General features: G+C 38.8%; 1 protein-coding gene across 1 annotated transcript in view; it reads right to left on the minus strand.

Moving 5' to 3' along the window:
- Positions 1-17,890, minus strand: part of cdkl5 (cyclin-dependent kinase-like 5) — a 56,402-nt gene that overhangs the window by 21,292 nt on the left and 17,220 nt on the right. The gene's annotated exons all lie outside the window — the stretch shown is intronic.

The raw sequence follows: 17,890 nt of genomic DNA on the forward strand, positions 1-17,890 counted from the left end.
ATCTGTGCTATCTCAGAAATGTGACACACTTCCAGCGCTTACTGGCTGACTTCTGGGCACATGTCAAATGCACTGGAACTGCTGCTAATGCCAATTCCTTGGACTGCACGACACACAGGAAGTGTTAGGAACACATGAACAGGAGTAGGCCATTCTATTAGACTGTGTCACTGATGTCACTTTGTACAAGAAGGGACTTCAGTGAATGCACTGTACACTTATTGTGCAAGGCAGGAATTTTAAAAACAGTATGTATCTGTACTATATTTTTCCTTTGGAGCTCAGAAGGCTGATAAGAGATATGATAACAACAGCTTATATGGGGTTTTATCTGCCGTTCACACCCGACGGTGTCTCAGAGCGCTTAAATATTTGCGGGATATCAGATATTGGGAGGCTTGGATAGGGATAGATTATTTCTGGGGCTCAGAAGGTCTAGAACTAGAATTCTATGAATGTGTCTGTCCACTGTGAATATGTGTAAACCGGGTGTTTTCTGAAAAATTAAAAGGATCTTCATTTTGAGGATGTACAATATCATTTTCATCAGATATCTTGCCACAATGACACCCAGTTAACTAAGAATGAGGCTGATGCAAATTCTCATTTGTAGTTTTCTCATGGTAGCGCAGTCCATCACTCTCGAGACTTGGGTCACTTTCCAAATTCAATAGTGGCATCTGACGTCCAAATGCCCAACACTCACAGCTGAGTGGTGGCATTGCACGTGCAATTTGATAATCATCACGTTACATCACGTTTCTGTACCTGCAGTGAACTCTTTCCGAAGTGAAATAAAACTAGAGACGACCTAAGAAATAGGCCTGTATGGTCACTTAGAAACATAGAAACAGGCGTAGGCTATTCAGCTTGAGTCTGTTCCGTCACTCTATATATATGATCATGACTGATCTGTACCTCAAATCCATTTACCCATCCTTGCCCCATATCCCTTAATACCCTGACCTAACAAATAGCTGTTCCACCTCAGTCTTTTTCAGGTCTGCATGAATACAGATAACAGAAGCCGCTCAGGAACCAGTATTTCACAAAATCAATTCAGATGAAGAAAGTCCTTCTGCCTGTTTTATCTCATCCTTCCAGAATATCTATCTACCCACCAACCTCCCATCACAATATCAAGCTGTGTTTTTTTTAATGAATCAATGGTCTGGCCTTCTTCCTGGCAACCTGTTCCAGTCCTTAATTTTTCATATATTTAAAGAAAAACATTTTGGTATTTGTTCTGAGATTTCCCTTTGCAATTCTAATCCTCTGGCTTCTTCTGTCTTTGTGTATCCTAAAGTAGTGTTGGCGTTTACTTTTTCAATCCCTTTTAAAATGTTATACACCTCTGTAAGGTTGCCTCTGAATCATCTTCTCTCAAAACTGAAGAGCCTTTGCTTGTCTAATCATTGCTCATAGCCTGGGCCAATAGAAAAGTGAGGAATCCACTACAAACACTCCATCTGCTACAAACCCACGATCAAAGTAGTTTCTGGCTCATGGGCCTCCCGGCCGTTTACCTGGCGTTCTGTTGGCGGAGCGGTTCCGGACTCGCATGCGCGGTGCGGCACAAGCGGCAAGTAGGCTTCACTCGGAGGCCCCGCTGTTGTGCTTGTCTGCGTGTCTCTCTGTGTGCTTAAGTGTGTGTGAGATAGTGTGTGAGTGTGTATGATTGTCTGTGTGTATCTATCTATATGCATTTGAGTTTCTGTGTGTCTCTCTCTTTCTGTTTGTGTCTGTGTGAGTATGTCTGTGTCTTTCTCCCCTTTGTGTGTTTGTGGGTGTGCCTGTGTGAGTCTCTCTATGTGTTTGTGAATATCTTTATGTGAGTGTGCTTCTCTCTCTCTCTCTGAGAACGTGCCTCTCTGTGTCTGTGTCTGTCTCTCTCTCTGGGTTTGTGAGTGGTGCTGGGCCCTGAGAGCTCCTGTAGCCTCGCTGGTGTCTTGTTATTTCCTCATGTTTGGTTTTTATCAATAAAATGAAAAATGTAGTTTTACAGTAAAATGTACCTCAATAGGACCAATCAACTCCTCGCAATATTCTGCAAAAATTTCCCCCGCAATTTCCTGCGGAACAGCCAAATCTCCCCGCAATTTGGGGCAAACATTTTCACAATTTTCTATTGGCCCAGCTGATAACTCATACCTCTAACATTGGGGATCATACTGGTTGCTATCTTCTGCACTGCCACTGAGGCATTAAATGTTAAGGATTAAATCTTAATAAATTGTAAGGAAAAAACATTCAAAAGGTTTATGCATACAACATGTTAATAGCTACAATTCTTTTAAATTACAACAATTCTACTTGAATACATCGGATTACAGTTAACAGATATATTCCTTTCAATGAGGAGGTCCTCAGACATTAATGGATTTTTTCAATGCAAACATGTCAGATTTGATACAATCTACTTATTGAAACAAACTAACTGCAAACAAGAATTTCTGCCAGGATGATACAATTAACAAGCTTCAATGGTTTCTTTTTGGTCAGCCGAGATGTAATATGCATACAAATTAATGCCTCGTTGACAGAAAATGACCCATTTAAGCAAAAGATTTTATCAGGAGCAGAAATGCCTCACCGTTTGACCTTTAATGAAAGTAGACACTTTATATGCATGAATTCTACATGCAAATCAGTCAACTACAATTAACGAATCACATGGATGGCGCAATTTCTCAGTGGCAATAAATGACTCATAAATGCAAAATAAACATTATTTAAGGGAATCATATTCAGGATTTGTTAAAAATCTTCCGCTACAATTGTGGGGTTATTTCGAAAATTAATGAATGACCTCAGGTTTGCAGTTTACTTTTATTATTATAATATTGTTTTGGACATTTTGAATACGAGTGTTTTTTCTGGAACAAATAGTTAAAGCTTTATCAATTAGAGCAATGAATGATCTGCTTCAACAAGAGGAGGGAAAATATAACAGTGCCTTAATAAATGTTCTACGCTGAGATGATGGACTGTTGTTGGTAAGTATAATCAAGTTCACTAATTACTACACCAAGCATTCAGCCTCCATTATTAGTCATACACCAAATAGAAATTCAAATGACATTCAATCAGGGGTACTTCCACTGAGCAGACAGGAACTAAAAGACCATCAGTAATTATTTTTCAGGAAGCAAGCACGAGCAGCTGTAGGCTAAAATTATGTATTCGGTGTATGAATTTGAGTAATAAAAATAACCTTCAGCATCAAAAATACAAAAAAGATTAAAATCTCATCCAAATCTCCCTATTAAATCCCCAAATCTTAATAAACAATCTACAATAATACAGTAGCCTACGCAGAAAGTCTGGATCCCCCAGGAAACTGTCAGAGTGCTGGATGCACTATTCTGTGAATAGATCCATTATTCTGTGAAGAGCTTTGAGACGTCTCGAAGATCTAGCTCAACAACAGATTGCATTTGGAGTCGATTATTACAATGTAAAGCAGACTTTCCTAGTGAAATGTGTAGTTTACTTTGCTTCATAAAAATATTGTATTCATTATTTATAATGTTAAACTGTAACCATATTATAACTGTGCCTTGTTAAATATTCTATGCTGAAATGACTATTGTTGCTAAGTAAAATCAAGTTCACTAATTACTACACCAAGCATTCAGCCTCCATTGTTAGTCATACACCAGATAATAGAAAAACAGATGACATTCAATCAGGGATACTTCCACTGAGCAGACAGGAACAAAGACCATCAGTAATTAATAATAATAATAATAATCCTTGCATTTGATATAGCGCTTTTCACGTCGGGAGGACGTCCCAAAGCGCTTCACAGAACACAGTATAAAGTGAATTGACTGTATATTTTGGGCGAACGCGGCAGCCAATTGCACACAGCAATGTCCCACAAACAGTCATAGATTGAAAATGACCAATTTATTATTGTTTTTGGTTTGGGAGGGTTATTATTAGGCATTAGTACTTATTATTATTATTAAGTACTATAAAGCACATGTAGCTTCAATATTTATCAATATACCCACACAATTCAGGGACCACTCATTTCCAGTAAAATCTATGGTTCAGATTGTTGAAGAATTCATAAATCTAGTGTGTTCATATTTTTAAAAGTCACTATAAAGAGAAACTGTTACCAGCACTTTCAGAAGTTTATCTAGGTTAAGTTTCCAATCAGAGACAACAAGGTGTATTCCAAGGATTAAACAGGAGACAATAATTGCCTTGATGTATTCCAGTCCAGAGTCACGATCTGCCCTGACACAATCTCCTTTGATTCCTTTTCTGACATTAATCTATCCAATGGGAACTGTACAGAAGGCCAAACTCCCCAAAATGAACCATTTCCTGTTTGAGAATAAATTAAAAACACGCAAACCAACATGATGACTCTAAACAGCATTTCTCTTTAACATTTCAATAAACAGTGTTCTGTGATGAGGAAGAAACAGACAGAAGTGAGTTCAATTCTCCGAAGTTATCTTGTGTTACCATTCTAATGATGACTTTAAGTTTTCTTACAGATGTCTTAAATTATGAGATTCGTGCCTGGTTAAAAATACTCCTGTATAATAAACAAATTTACATATATAATATATTTATATAGTATATATATATATTTATAATTGCCATTCTTCCAGACAACTGGGGTTAAAAACAAAGCTGCAGAAACACTGACTGGCAGTTTGCTAGCAGCGACACTCCTCCCATCTTGGGCAAACCGTAACAAACAAGTAGTGATTTACCTCGAGCCTCCCATGGTTAGTTCCTTTCTAACACAAGGTCTATTTTGTACCTCTGCCAGAGTTGTTCATTTTGCATTCCACCTATGTAGTGTGAACTAATGAACCAGCCTCAAGCAAGATTAAAAATTGGAAGAAATAACATAATAATTCTTGCATTTGATATAGCTATCATGTCTTCTAGATGTCTCAAAGCGCTTGACAGAACATATTGTAAAGTGAACTGACTGTATTTTGGGAGTGAAAATGTCCCCATCCCTAGAATGGTAGATACATGAAGTAACTTTCTAGCAAAAGCAGCTGTTCCTATGCTGGTAAATATTTTATTTCATTTGGTTGCAAGGAACTGGATAAACATTTGGATCAGAAAGAAGTAATGACATTAAGGAATGGCATCATTTGAAATGATCAAAAGGTCCATGGACCACATAATTCATATACTGCAAGAGATATTTGTGAAGTGTAACAGGTCATAGCTGAATTGTGGAGATGTGGAATTGATGGAAAATCTGGAATTTCTCTTCACTTCATTTAAGTACCATAAATTGTACAGACAGGTACATGATAGCTTGAAAAGGATAGAATGCACACAAGCTGAAGAAAGTTTGTGTTGATGAGACAAATAAGCTTTTGACATTCGGTGCTTTCTGTTCAAGAATTTTCGTCCTACTTGAAAATGGATGCAACTGATTGAGGAAAAACTTCTTACTTCGATAAGGAGGAAAAAAAATGATGGAATGAAACTATTCACATATTTATATTGCCTGTTGGGAATAAAAGTTAAAAAACACTATACGGAAAACAAATGAAGTTTGGGTAAAATGCTTTTCTGTAGTCAAAGCCTTTGAAATACACCAGTATTCTTCCTTACCATAATTCACAAAGCAGCTACTATCCAAACAACAAACTGATCGTTATAATATATTCCTGAGAACTCGTCACTCCAAGGAAAATGAGCTCAGAGACGAGTCATCCGGAGTAGCGAATTAGGCATATGCTCAACTGGCTCCAGCCTTCTGCATGTCACTCGTGCCCTCCATTCCACCATCGGTGGCTGTGCTTTCAGCCACTACCCCCAAAGCTCTGGAACACTCTTCCTCTATCCTTCTGTCTTGTCCCTTCCTTCCTCATCTTCAGGTTGCACCTGAAGCCCTTCCTCTTCGACCATGTCCACGGTCACCTCCTCCACCCACCCCAGCTCAGCGTTGCACTCTGGGATGCTACCCTGCATGAGGGGTGCTATATGAATGCAAGTTGTTGTTGTAGTTGCCATTATGATATTCAGGGAAAAAACAGCATGAAACAGCACAATCATCCAGTAACAGCTGAAGGAGGATCCTCAGGGACTAAATAGACTGCTCCTTATGAAACCCATGTTTTTGCAGTAACACACAGTACCAGGGGAAACAAATACTGTAGACACTCTGTCAAGCTACACAGGACAGAACTTAAAATTCATAACACAACTGGTAAATCTAGGCTTGAAAATATGTCACGATTGTTCCAGGAAGTTTTATGTTAGTTACTACAAAGCAAAACCATCGTACAATACTGCAGTGTTTTCAAAAGAGAAAGAAAAGTATTCACAAGAGATTCAACAGAAAAGGGCCATTGGCCAGTTTTCTGTTAACCTTCCAGAATAATCACCCTCTCATCTGCTCATTACTGCATCAAGCAATTTCTTAAGAGTTCAGTGTCCTGGTCTCAACCATTCTTCCCATTAAACTATGATTTATGACGAGTTTATGATGTTGGTCAGACAAGATCTACATCCTCTGAAGTCATGTTGGTTGTCATTTATTCAGTTATTTTGTTGGGTAAGCTTCAATTTGCTTCCAGCTATTGACTCTGTTTGTCTTTGAATTATTAAGAACAATTGAAAGGGACAGCAGTTGCCAAATATGCGTTTTTTTGCTCATCCTTGTGTCCAATAATAACTGCAACAAATTACATTTGTATACCGCTTTTCATTTAGGAAGAACGTCTCAAGACGCTGGACAGTCAGGGATTTGGACCCGAGCAAAGGGTGGAGGACAGCGAGGGTAGGGGTAGGAGGGTCACTGAATGTGCGGTCGAAGAGGAGGGTCTTGAGAGTTTCCTTCAAGGAGGCAAGGGAAGAAGCAAGATGAAGGAGCTGAGGATTGGAGCTCCAAAGGGTTGGGGCAGAGAAGCTGAAGGCCCAACCTCTGATGGTGGGGAGGGCCGGGCAGGGGACGTAGAGCAGGCCGGAGGTTGCTGAGGGGAAGGAGTGGACAGGTTGATATGGGGTTAGCAGATCACAGAGGTAGGAAGGAGCAAGGCTGTGGAGGGCTTTGAAGGCGAGGACGAGTATTTTGAACTGTATCCTCTGGGGCATGGGGAGCCAGTGAAGTTGGGCGAGGCTGGTGGTGATAAGGTCACGGAGCCTGGTGCAGAAGAGAACACAAACTGCAAGAGTTCTGGATAATCTGCAGCTTGTGGAGGGAAGACTTGGAAAGGCCGACAAGCAGGGGGTTGGCGTAATCGAGCCTAGATGTAATAAATGCATGAATGAGGGTTCGGCAGCCTGAGGGGTGAGGCAGTGGCGGAGCCAGGCGATGTTGCAGAGGTGGGGGAAGGCAGAGCGGGTCGTGACACGGATGCGGGATAGAAAAGGTAGTTGAGGGTCAAACAAGACACCAAGGTTCTGGTCTGGCTCAGTGAGGTGGAGTGTGAATCCATGGATGGTGGTGCTGCCAGTGCCTGAGGTGTGGAGGTGCTGATGGGAGCCAATCAGGAGGGCCTCGGTCTTGTTAACTTTCAACTGGAGAAAGTTAGCTCTCATCCAGGACTTGATGTCTGACCCTGGAGTCGAGGGTGGAGGGAGAATTAGAATTGGGTACACTTGGAAGTTGACTCCATGTCTGCGGATGATGTAACCAAGAGGGAACATGTGCTTGTTTAAGAGGAGAGGACTAAGGATAGAGCCCTGAGGATCCTGAGAGTTCTACGTTTACATAAAGAAAACTTGGGTGCAATTGTCTGGAATGTAATGAGTGCTCTCTCTCTCTCAATAGGGATGAATTCTGCTGACCTAATTTCATATGATTTAGGGTTAGACTGGCAAGAGCCAAAGTTTGGGGATTCCAGAGTGTGCTTGGGGTACTGCTGGAGTTTAACCAGCTAAGTGCAGTTTGCATTGCTCCCCTTTCTCTTCATCATATTGAAAAAAACACCGTTCACAATGGTTAGGTTTAGAAATCTGCACTGGAAAATCCTAAATTGTCCAAATTCTTATTCTGTTACAAAAAATGACAAATCCGGAACAGAAAGTTCAAGTAAGTGCACAACCCATACAGAGCCACGGAGAACAAAAATGGCAGTTTCTGAAATTGTCTGAGAGTCAGCTGATCTCTGCAATAGCAGCAGAGGACTGAATTGGTGTCAACATTCATGAGCTAAGGAAGGAGAGAAAAGAAAATCACCTAGAATTGCTGCTCCCAATTGCTCCTGGAAAGTAAGCCTGTGTGTGATTCAACGCTAGTAGAGGTAAACACTACCTGAAAATACATCTACTCAATATAGATGGAGCCTTTCTTTAAGAAATAGTTGCACCATAGAAACAATAATTGATGCTATGCTGATAATCTCTTTCAGAAGGAACTGGATAAGTATTTGGCTCAGAAAAAAGATGCAAGGATAAGCAAAAACTGATCAAAAGATCCATGGGACATAATAATTTATGTGCTGCTACAGTTGAGAACAAATCTTCTTTGGGGAGAACCACAGGTCATAGCTGAATAGTGGAAACATGGGATGGAGTGAAAGTCTAGAATTTCTCTTCACTTCATTCTAATATCAGAGAATGCTTGCGCAGATGGGTGCTGTCATTAGCAGATCTAATAGGGAGTTTAGAAGGAACTTCTTTGCACAAAGGGTGGTGAGAATGTGAAGTTCACTGCCAGAAGCTGGGGTAAAGCAGAAAATATCCAAAACGTATTGTATGCATGAGGTAAAAAGGATAGAGGGCATGGGGTGGGGATTAGTAATGATGTAGGGTCATGTGGCGTATATATACTGGCATAGTCTAATTGGGCTGGATGACCTATTTCCATGCTGTAACATTCTCTGTTAAAAAATCGTACCATATAAGGGAATGAAAATCAAATAATAATCCTTGCATTTGAGATAGCACCTGATGACATCGCTGAGATGTCTCAAAGCGCTTCACAGAATATATTGTAAATTGGGGTTACTGTGTACTTTGTGAGCGAAACGTGGCAGCCAATTGCGCACAGCAGTGTCCCACAAACAGTCTTGGATTTAGTGATCAAATTATCTCTTTTTAAGGGATTATTACCCCCAGAAAAGCAATCCGTCAATCAACTAACAACTTACTGCTAGGTAAACAGAGGCGTGTGGATTAAGGTAACTTGCCTAATGTTTCACCTTGCCCGAGAATCAAACCCAGGCCCTCTTGTTTGCAAAGCGAATGCTCGAACCACTAAGTCACAGGACATATTTATGTGAACAAACTCGCCACTGCTCAATATACAGCAATATTGACAACAATACCCCAAATACCAAAATTATAAGTACAAAGAAAACGTTCCAACTAAGATTTGAAAGAGCACAAAATTCCACATAATCCACACCATTATATTTGAATGTTTGCAAACAATTCAGTTTGCACATAAACAACAACAAATTACACTTGTATAGTGTCTTATGTTCAATTCCACAAACAATCATTACTTACAAAAGCATCAGAGTATGTTTATTTACAAAACCATCTGTGAAAACACAGCTGAGTTACCCTTGAACCAATATTATGTCTCAAGTATAAACATCCGAAAGAAACCTCAGTGCCATAAACAATTTACTTGTGTCATAATCAGGTTTCCTAAAATGTGCATGAAATCCTTTGTACCTTATCAGTCTTTAAACATTTAGTCACACACACTCAAAACAAGCTGACAATTTGTGAAGTAAACAATTGGTGTTCTATGTTGTGCAACAATAAACAGACTATTTTCACAACTTGCAATTAAAAGAGATACACATTATACAGTGAAGTTTGTCTTTAAATATAAGCTTCAATTAGAATTAAGAGTGGATCTAAATGAAAAAACATAATACAATATTTTAATTTGTATTAAGTTCAATGTTTGCCCTTCTGCTTTTGAAGGCAAGACTGCTTTCCAATAATAATAATAATAATAATCCTTGCATTTGATATAGCGCTTTTCACGTCGGGAGGACGTCCCAAAGCGCTTCACAGAACACATTGCAAAGTGAATTGACTGTATATTTGTGGGCGAACGCGGCAGCCAATTGCGCACAGCAATCGTAGATTGAAAATGACCAATTTATTATTGTTTTGGGTTTTGGAGGGATTATTATTAGGCGTGTGGAGTAAGGAAACTTGCCAAGGCATTTTTCAGCCTCTGCAAAGAACATAATAGCCCCGATTGAGAGAACAGGCAAACATTGTGATTATATTGCTTCGCTCACCCCCACTCTAAACCATTTACAAGGAAGCACATAACAGCATGCTAGTAATTCTTCCTGCCCCTATGTGTAGAAGTCTGGCCTAAGCTCAACACTTGGCATGACTGAGATAATAAAGATTTTGTAAACTGCCCAAACCCCATATCATGTAGAATCAAATTCCAGGATATTCCCTTGGTAGTCAAACAAACACGAAGTAGACAGAACATTTTTCTTGATTAATTTTGAGAGAATTATGCAGGTTTTCTCAGGAAACAAAATGGGTGTGCATAGCCAACAGTCTACTGAAAGGAGGATACTTGGTGGGCATCACTCAATCCATGTTTTTTTTAAACTTATACACATTGGTTATATCCAATTCCACTAATTCACAATGCTGAAAGTTTAATAATTCTGCGCTACTTTCTAGGTTACAACTGTTCAATGTCCTATACACTGTGGTTGCTCCATTGAGGCCTGTTTATGACAAACGTGGATTCTCTTTTATACTCAATTTAGCAAACAACTGAGATTGTTGTGCCAAGATTAAGACAGCAAACAGAAGATCATTACATGAAGTACCAGATTTTATATTAAAAAAAATGAAAGAAAGGCAGTTTTCAATTACAATCGTATTTATGAACTACTGCAATGAAAACTCATCTATAAATTAATATCCATTCCTAAGTCGTATACATATTACTAAATGTGATGCAGGATGTTGTAGTGAGGCGCTCATTAATTAAAAATGCATCCACACAGCACAGAAATGAACAGTGTCCTTAGCCTGATAGATTTAAACAGACAGGGATCAAAATAACCTCTATAGTTCAGCAATTTAAAATATCCAGAACAATCAATCCTGACACCACAACATTGAATTTGCAATGTAAATCAATATCCATTACAAAGAAACGATAATCAAATGATCACCAGTGCATAAAAACAAACATCCTAAATACAGATGTGAACTGGAGATTGGTACCCTTTGTGACATCCTCCCGATGTAAAAGGCACTATTATAAATTTAAATTGTAATGCAGTACAGAATGTTGACTAAAAAACATTCAAAATACACCTGGACAAAAATTTGATTTTACCTTATTAAATTTAATAAAAAGATGGGAAGCTATCTAAAATGCAGCAACATTCAGTACTGTACTTTTGTTTGCCTCTGTTTAATTGAACTTTTCATCAGTTAACCGTTCAACCGGACACAAAACATTTGCTAATTATTTTTATTAAAAAAAGCACACTGTACTTCAAAGCCATCTGAAATTCCTACATTGTACTGAGTGCCAACACAAGATAGGAACAGGAGGCAAAGTACTGCAGATGTTGGAAATCTGGTATAAACACAGAAGTCGCTGGGAACACGCAGCAGGTCAGGCAGGTCCATGGATAGAGGAAACTGAGTTAACATTTCAGGTCACTTTCGTCAGAACTGATAGGAACAGAAATTGACTATTCAATCCTTCAAGCTTGTTCCGCCATTTTATTTGATCATGGGTTATCTGTAACTTAACACAATACCATGTCTTTGCCCTTTCATCACATCCCTTGTTGCCTCCGCTAACAAAATATTTATCTAGATCCCTCTTAAATATTTCTATTGACGCAGCATCTACAACCTTGTAAGGTAGTGAATTCTGCATTGCTACGATACTTTTGTATAAATAAATGTTTTCTGATTTAATTCTAAATTGGTTTCGCTCTAATGTTATGATTAAGCCATCTTGTTCCATATTTTCAGAAGAAAAAGTTTCTCTTTATTATCTTGTTTATCTTGTTAAATCCTTTTATCATTTTAAGCACTTCAACCTTCTTAGCTCGAAGAAAGTTCACCCAAGATTATCAACTTCTCCTCATAATTTACCCCTATCAGCCCAGTGCCTTTCTGGTGAGTCTACATAGTTGTCTTCTGAGGCCAGTGCAATTTGCCTGAGATGTGGAGCCCAAAATTGACAACAATTCAGATGAGGTCCGATAAAGACTGCGCAACTGAAGCTCATTACCTTGCTTTTGCATTCCAATCCTCGAGATAAAAGCCAACGTTCCATTAGCCTTTTTGATTGATGCCACCAAATTTTGTTTCAAATTGCCAACTCAATAACCTTGGCTTATCAAAGTTCCACTTTTTTGCTCCATATCAACTTCTGAATCAGGTTGAAGGCCCCAATGACAGAGATGCACAGACAAAACAAACGGTGTGTAAAGTTTCATTGGTGGTACTTCATACTGCCTTTATTAATTGTCAAGGTGAACTTTAGAGCAGCTCTTGCACTCCAGTCACACATGCTCAGAAATCTTGTTTTGCTCAAAAACAAAACAGAATAAACAGATTGATAGCCTGTCAGCACAGACTGATCACAATTATCTTGTCTTCATTGTTGGGTCCAGACTGGGTTTCCTCTGTAACCCTATAAATGAAACTGCAGATGATGACAAGATGGGTCCAATTTCTTTGAGGCATTTCAAACACTTTTAGTTCTCTAATTTATTCTTATTTGAAAGTGCACTGGTATCAATGATTGATAGAAAAAAAATGTTACGCTCTCCCACGGAGGATGTTAATTTGTGGTATTACAGTGGATACTTGTAATAACTCAGTGGTTGGGCTCCATAAAACCCACCTTACAAAAAGCCCATAATCGCAAGTTGCAGAGCTCATGCAAGCAGCTGGCTGGCGGTTCCCATGCCAAAATAAATTGGCTGTGTGCAAGACACAGGAGGTGATGTCAGTGCCAACTTGATTACCTAGAAGTCAGCCATTTTTAGCGGACAGAAACTGAAATTGATAATTTCCGGGTCCTCGGTCTCTGCTAACATTGCTTCCTGTGCATTGTGAATGTGCAGCTCACATGAAGTGACACCAGTGAAAACTTAAGAAACTGGAAGTTGACCATTTGTAGCACAAGAATCCAACCACAAAGTGAATGTGGTCCTCATGCATCCATGTTATAAATGAATCTATCCTGTAACAAAACACTTTACAACAGGGCAGCACTGTAATTAGTGGGTAGCACTTTCGTCTCTGAGTCAGAAGACTGTAAATTTAAGCGCAACCATGGGAGTATTGGTGTATTTTTGGTGTATTGGTGCCTGAGATTTTGGATGATGTCTGTGGTTGTAACAGCTAAAGATTCAATATTCCATGACAAAATGAAAAAGGAGTTTCTCTTGGCCATAAATCCTCCAAATGAATTGGCCATTTACCTCAGAGCTGTTTGTGGGATCTTTCTAGTACAATTGGCAGCTGCATTTGACAACAAAAACAGTAACTACATTTGATACTCTCGACACCTTTGAAGCACCTGAATGCAATCGTATTATAAAAATGCAAACTCTCTCTTCAATTACGAGTGTGATTGCTGACTAAACACTAAAAGTATTGCATCAATGTAAAGCTGTTACACAATCAATTATTAAGATCTCAAGGGCATTTCACAAGTTGAAATAAGTTAATAACAACCTTGTATTTACCTCAATCATGAAACTACAGCCAAAATACTGTGTACAAAGCTAAACACCCTACATTAAAAATAATGATTGTTGCTTTGAAGAGTGACAAAGTTGATACTGAGATGTAAACCTGATTTACAAACACTTCGATTTTTAACTGAGGTTTACACCATGGAACTTTCCATTTGAAAAAAATTGCAAGAATAATCTAGATCTAATAAAATGCTGAAATGCATGATAATGTATGGGTGGTGGGTATGTCATGTAAAATTGGCTGCTGAATTCAGAAAATGTTACAGCACAAAAAGACCATTCTGAATAAAATTCAGCCGATCATATCTATGCGGGTGTTTTTCTCCACAAGCAACCTAAATACCTTAAAGTTGTGCCCTCAAATTACTGAATTGCTGGCCCACGGAATTAATTTATTACTACATTAGAAACCATTGATATAACCCATCAATATAAGGTGCCCTGTGCCTTGATTACCTCCCACACTCTGAACAAATGGATATCTTCCGGGTCGTCAGTTCCTGCATGGTGATCATCTGAGATTATGAGCATGAAGTGCTGCTGTTATGTATTGCCATTCAAACCACGCACAATAATATTTTTTGGGGGGAATGGGGGCAATTCAGAGCACGGCATCACTGCAGCATTAATGGGCAACTGCCATTCAGCTTTTATTACAAAAGCAAATGTGAAATATTTTAATGGCACTTGCTCTCAACTGCACTATTACTTTCCAGATAAAATTAAGTAGAATTAAGTCCCATTTAGTTGTTATTTCAACACACTCTTCAGCATGGAAGAACCCAACAACCCCATAGACAAACTACAATATGCTGTTGATCTAATGGGATTTGTAATCTCACTTATAATGAGGATGAGATGCTGAGACTTGATGTCTGACAGAAAATTTGCCAGGACAGCAATGGTCCTGGAGTCGAGGGTGGAAGCAGCGAGATAGAGTTGGGGGTCATGTACATAATGTGGAAATTATCCCCATATCTGTAGATGACATGGGCAGCACAGAAACCCGATTGGAGAGGTTCATACAGAGTGTGGCAGGAGTGGAAAGTGCAAAGCTGGAAGCAATGACTTATAGCACTACTCAAAAAGAGTTATTCTCAGATCCCAGTTAACATTCTGCCAGACAAAACTAGCCATTCACTTCATGGCTATTTGTGGGACATTGCGTGCATAAATTGGCTGCTCTGTTCACCTACAAAATATACAGTAAATCCTGTGAAACATTTTTCAGACATCTTCCTAATGTGAAAGGCACTATATCAAATGCAAGGACTATCATAATCATTATTTTAATAATATGAAGCTTCATAACATTATAATACCACATATGCAGATTTTAACAAAATCATTTTCATGTTCCCTTCATCTCTTGAAGCATTCCATTTCTTTTTTCCTTAGGTTGGGATACAGCATCATAGCTGCCAGTCATCTTATAGTATCTCACCCCCCCTTGATGACCACAGAAAGCTGCAATTGGGTAAATAATTTGGAGAAATAGTAAATACTTTCCCTGTTTAAAAACACATCTGATGTATAGCTCCAGAGTACAGAAAATAAAAAGATCTTAAAAGAATCCTGCAAAGCATCGGGAGAATTATTCAATGCTTTTGTATCCATCACCACACAACACACATTCCTTGCTCAAAGCCTGGACAATCAACGTCTCCCAAGGTTTCTTAAACCACAGTAGCTCAAAGGACACGTGAATTGTGATTCCTTGTGTGAGTGGGTAAACCACTTGTACTCTAATTCCGCTTGGAAAAATATTTGGCTGCTGAGCAAACCTCTCCAGAGAACATGGTCAAGAATACAAGATTAATCCCATATGCAGAACCTCTTCTGCACCACAGTGCATTTTAACACAACATTACGGACCAACAAAGTTACATATTCATTATTTCTAGGCTACTATGATGCACAATAATTACTTCAGTATGGATAACATGAGCTCATTTTAGATTAGGTGAGCTCATTTATGAACCACAAAACCAATCAATGCATTCACACAATTAAATGCTAGCCAATATAATGGAAAATTTACCAACTTTCTAACTAATTGCAGTTAAAAAGGTGAATTAAAGCACATACAAGTTAGATGACAGATTAATTTTTCTATCTTTAGAGAAGGGTAAAGATATACCAATAAACAGAGCACTGTTAAAGCTTAAAATAGTCTGCCTTTGGCAAGAAAAACTGCTCTAAAATTGCAAGTCAAATGCTAATCATCTGCACAATTATAGAATTGGGTGTTTTATTTGGCCTAAGTATACAAATCATTTAAGAAAATAAATAGCAGAACAGTGGTCCGCCTCCAATGTATCTGGTCAGGCTGAATTGAGCAGCCGAGTGAAGCAACCCACAGTTGCACTCCTCATAATGGTCCATCACTATACAGGGCGTCCACAAAATCCTCTTATCTCCTGTTACAAAACAGCGATGTGAGACGATAGTGGAGCTGAAACAAGCTGTCAGAGATGCAATTCACTTCGTAATCTCATCCATGTCACGGAAGATGTCACACTGAACATGGCAATGGATCATTATCTGCCACGAAAATGATGGCACCCACACCGATCCTCTGGACGTCTAAATACAGTTAAACATTTGTACTGAATACAATTAAGTACTTCTGAATACAATATCATCATTCTCCCACATGTTTCAGTGCATTATAGAAACAAAACATGGTGGGTATCAGGATTTTCTGTACATCACTAGGTGCTAGCACTTGCTGGATTGAAGGGACCTAACACAACCTTTCAGTTTTTATTAAAATAAATAGGTAGGTTACCTTTTTTTAAAACCAGAAATTTTGCACAAACAATTGTATAATTTTCTGATCTTAAATGCTCGTTAAACATTTCTTATTGACAAATTAACAAAGATAACTAGACATGGATTGCTAAATTGTGAACCTTGATCACAGTTCCTAAGGGTGTTTCAAAAGAAGTATTTTTCTAGCAGGATTTTCAGATAATGCTGTGTACTAGAATACAATACATTCCTCTCCACCAAAATCAATTAACTGCAGACAAAAACAAGGTGAAATAAAATCAAAGTGAGTTGTGAACAAACAGCAATGTAAATTTGCAACATTGTAACCTTTAAGGACTATAGTCAATTCTGCCCTGAAACTGCGGTTTATTTGTGACACACAGAATTGTATCTCGAAACCAATTTCAAGGCTGACATAGGGGTAAATCAGCCTTGTCTGAAGTATGTGTTTCATCTTGTATATTAAGTATTTACATTTGTATTACCAATCTCAACTATGCTGCTGTGGACAGAAGGTATGTGCATGTCAAGTATTTCTGCACGGTAGGATAACTAAAATCAGATGGCAAATCCTCAATAGGCTGCTTTCTCATACTCTTTAGATGACAGAGGATCTGGATACATCCCACAAATATTGCATTGCTGAAGAATGCAATAAAGTAATGGAAAAAAAATTCCCTCTCCTTACTTGCTGAAATCCTTCCTAATGCTCTAAAAATCTGCTCTCTCACAGCAATAACATTTGGGAAATGTTGTTGGGAAAAGCAGGGCAGAACAATTCCAGCGATGTGCAACTTGCCTATTAATAATAATCTTTGCATTTGATGTAGCGTCTTATCATGAATTTGGGACGTCTCAAAGCGCTTAAACTACAGATCTGTCACCTTAACATCAGTTGTAGGGAAAATACTGGAATCCATCATCAGGGACAGAGTGAATGAACACTTGAGCAGGTATGAGCTTGTCAAAGAGAGTCAGCATCGGTTTGTGAAGGGTAGGTCGTGTCTGATTAAATCTAGTTGAATTTTTCTGAGGAGGTCATTAAATGGAAACGCATGGGGTTGGAGGTAACCTTGTGACGTGGCTTGGTAATTGGTTGGGAGTCAGGAAACATAGGGTAGGGATAAAGGGAACGTTCTGATTGGCGGGACGTGACAAGTAGTGTCCCCCTGGGGTTTGCACTGCGACCTCAGATATTCAAGATATATATATATACATAAATAAATGACTTGGATGAAGGAATCGAAAGTTTTATATCCAAGTTTGCAGACAAAACTAAGCTAGGAGGCTCAGTAAATTGTGTAGATGGGTGTAGGAAGTTACAAAGGGATTTAGACAGATTAAGTGAGTGGGCAAAGCTATGGCAGATGGAGTTTAATGTAGGGAAGTGCGAGGTCATCCACTATGGACTGAAAAAAGATAAAGCAGAATATTTG

The sequence above is a fragment of the Callorhinchus milii genome, unplaced genomic scaffold (assembly GCF_018977255.1).
Source record: "Callorhinchus milii isolate IMCB2004 unplaced genomic scaffold, IMCB_Cmil_1.0 Scaffold4, whole genome shotgun sequence".
In the NCBI taxonomy this organism is placed as follows: domain Eukaryota; kingdom Metazoa; phylum Chordata; class Chondrichthyes; order Chimaeriformes; family Callorhinchidae; genus Callorhinchus; species Callorhinchus milii.